This window comes from Tamandua tetradactyla, chromosome 4 (genome assembly GCF_023851605.1).
Source record: "Tamandua tetradactyla isolate mTamTet1 chromosome 4, mTamTet1.pri, whole genome shotgun sequence".
Classification (NCBI taxonomy): domain Eukaryota; kingdom Metazoa; phylum Chordata; class Mammalia; order Pilosa; family Myrmecophagidae; genus Tamandua; species Tamandua tetradactyla.
Genome location: NC_135330.1, coordinates 158631680 through 158635459, shown reverse-complemented (window position 1 = coordinate 158635459; position 3780 = coordinate 158631680).

Here is a 3780-nt window from a genome sequence, read left to right as displayed (position 1 = left end):
TGCCTCAAGATCTTTAACTTAATCACACCTGAAAATTTCCCTTCAAAATATAAAATAACATGCATAGTTTCCAGGTATTAAGACTTTACTATCTCTGGGGGCCATTATTAAGCCTACTATAAATCCAAAGACAAAATCGTTTATTAGCTGATATTGAAACTGAACATTTTTTATCACTCCAAATAAGGAGCACATGACAAAAAATATGCAATATTGTCTAACCTGGAAAGCAGTAAAAAATAACATACAAATGATATCATTGATTTCTTTCTTAAAATTTGCCTTTTGGTTCAGAGACTATTTCAAATGACAGAATTGTTTGAAAAAATCATACAAAAGGTTTGGACTTTGATACATACTTATCTTCTAATTTGGTTTGACTGAAGACAGATTTTGATGATATAGATTCTTCCAAGAAAGTAAATTTAGGTCTACTATAAAAGGGAAGTTTAAAGGTACTATATCAAAGACCATGGCCACTTGTTTTTAACCTTGGAACAGATGTTCAAGTAAATATAAATTTAATAATGCTTATTTTTTTCTGATTGTAAATATAATAGACATTTTTACTCAGATGTGAAAGCGGTCTTGAGGATACTTATCACATCCTCGTATCATAGAGACTTGGAAAAATGGCAAAGAGAATGATTCATCTGATAAGCTAACATATAATTAAATACTGATAATGTGGGAAAAGTTTCTATAAAATTCTGAGCTGAATGCTTTGCAAAAGCTATAACTGTGAAAAATATGCCAAACTGATTATGGTTGCGACAATTACAGAATGGCCCAATGCCTGGATAAACAGAGATATTCAATTGATTTATTGTTCTGTTTCCATTTTATATGGCATGCTTTGACCTCATATAGGCCATATTCCCCTATAATTGATGTGTACAAGTGTCTTTGCAGCAATGCACCTCAAATTTACTGCTTATTTCCCAAACGATATACCTAGAATAGTAATAAAATAAATAAGTCCAGACTTTTTACACACCCTATTGAAATGTTTTCCCACATAGACTACCATAGGAGAGTCTTTCATTCTTGCTTCTCGTCAAAGAAATCATAGCCTACAATTTTATATGACACAGTATAGGTGACTTTAATTCAGGATTATGTAGAACACCAGTTATTAAAGCCATATTTACGCCAAAGGCCTCTGTCCTGCATAAAAATGTTCAGCAAATGAGAGTACAACTGTATGACTTCATTCGTTGTCATAACTGTTGCAAGTAACTCCATAAAAAGTGGAATTAGTAGATAAAGAGCACTCATTTCCACAGCTTATAGTCTAATGTGTGAGGAAGAAAACATAAGCACAAGCAAATAGCAGTATGTTTGTATGATATAAGTGCTCTGGAAGAAATGGAGTTGGGTAGGGAATAAGAAAGGTTATCAGGAATATAAATATTGGGTGGAAAGTTTAAAAGGGTGGAGGGTATAATGTGCATTGAGAAGGCAATGTTTGAGCGAAAGTATGTATATGTGGCAGAATTATCTACAGGAAAGAAACCTGGAGAATAGCTAAAGCAAAGGTAGAAACTTTCCTAGTGTGCATGAGTGTAGGTAGAACAAAGTTAACAAAGACTGTTGGCGGTAGTTTCAGTTCAAATATGCATTTCAGAGTGTATGTGAAATGTGTATATATGTGTGCATACATATACATATATATGTATAATTTTCAGTTTACCTTCTGGATCATATTACCTTTGCATCTGTAAGCCAGTCAGTTTTAACCACCTTTATTCTGCTTCTGACATACTAGAAGAAAGGGAGTTGTATTCTCTTCTTTTGACTGCTGACATGGAGTATATGGAGCCTGACTTAAAAACTCACCCCCCATAAATAATGCTTGATCGATGGAAATACAGATGGCTTGCCACTATCAATCCAGTTCAAAGTAAATTACTTTTCAATTTGATTTTCACCAACAGTTTGTTTAGTGAACAAACTGTTTAGTGAGATCAGAATCACGCTCTTATACATCCTAAATTTAAGCAGAGTCCATTATCCTATTTCTGATTTCAATTGAGATTTAAATTAACTTGAAATAAATTAAACATGTTTAACTTATTGGAATAGTTCTAAAAAGAATGCTACAATTGGCTGGTTCTATAAGAGTTAGTAGTATATTTTTCCATTAAAGTTTTTTCTACATGGTTCATCAAATTAAAAACCAAGTTCAGCAACTCATAGGTAATGGCAATCCCATTCGGATGCTTATTTCTTTTGAAATTTTTATGGATAGAAAAACATACTTCATCTCAAATCTATTGCCAATTGTCAATTCTATAATATTTGCATTTACTAAATGTACTCATTTCATAACATATTTAATATCAAATAATAATTTAGTTATTCATGTATATTCAACATTGAGAAAAACGATCATTTTCACAACTGCTGGATAGAGTAATTTCCCATTAATAGCTAAAATAAGAATTTTACATCAAAATAAGATATTTAAAATTTCTCGTTCTGTAAGCCTCTCTAAAGCTGAAATAACATACAACAAGCAGTTCAGGCAGTAGTGTGTAATAGAGATAACTTGTAATTTAAAGTTAGAAGGAGTTGGATTTCAATTTTTGTTCTACCAATTTCAATTTGAAATTGAGGAAATTATTTAATATAGTTTTGTCTCTATCTCCTCCATTCAAAATAAGAATCATGATAACCCACATGTTGGGATGTTTTTCAGACTAAGATAACAATTATGAAAATATAGCACAGGACTGGACATTAAAAAACTTTTTAAACTAATATCAATGTCTTTTCTAATTTCACTTCTATAATCTAGGTCAATTTGCAAATTACTCACACATAACCTTGAATATTCTAATGTGTAAATTTTGATTCACTTTTTTAGTAATCTTAATTAATTGGTAATACTCAATTAATCTGAAAAAACCTTCCCAGTTATTAGAAAGCTTTATTACTTTATTTTCTTGTTTTGTATTTCAACAAATCTCAGAAATAATTCTGCCCACAACAGGTGATAATGCATCAGTTAGATATATTATAATAAAAATCACAAACAAAACCAATGCCTAATAAATTTTAAGAATTAGAGCACCTTGATTTTTTTCTTGGAAAGCTAGAGACTCGTAAATACGGAAGTAATAAAAATTAAAATGAAGAAATAGCCTTTGGGCTCATGTGACACATTTACATTCCAGATGATTTGCTTTAATTATTTATTTTTTTGGGGGGCGTGTGGATCTGAGTGTGTGGATCTGAGTGTGTGGATTTTCATGATAGAATATATTTTAATATAATGTTAATTTTTCCTTATCTTGAAAAAGATAATTTTCCTAGTTTATTTTCTCAATTCTTACCTTCATTCTTTGTAATAAATGCTCAAAAAATTTCACAATACTATCTTCTTGACATTATAATGAGAATTCTATTACAATATTCCAAAGCGGTACTTTCAGGACATAGCAAAAATGAAATAGTCAATTAAAAATGATCAATTTACAATACAGCAGATTCCCAAGTGCTGAGCAAACAATCAAACAAAAAACAACCAAGTGGGGCGCAAAGGTCGTTAAGTGATAGAATTCTCGCCTGCTGTGTGGGAGACCCAGTTCAATTCCCGGTCCACACACTTTCCAAAAAACAAACAAGCAAATCAGACAAGCAAAAATTCCAAAAATAGTGTTGCGATAACAGGATACTCACATGGGAAAATAATGAATTGTAAAAACAAAACAAAACTAAAGACAACCAGAATGTTTTAATCATAAGGAAACATGCAAATAATGATAACAAAGACTA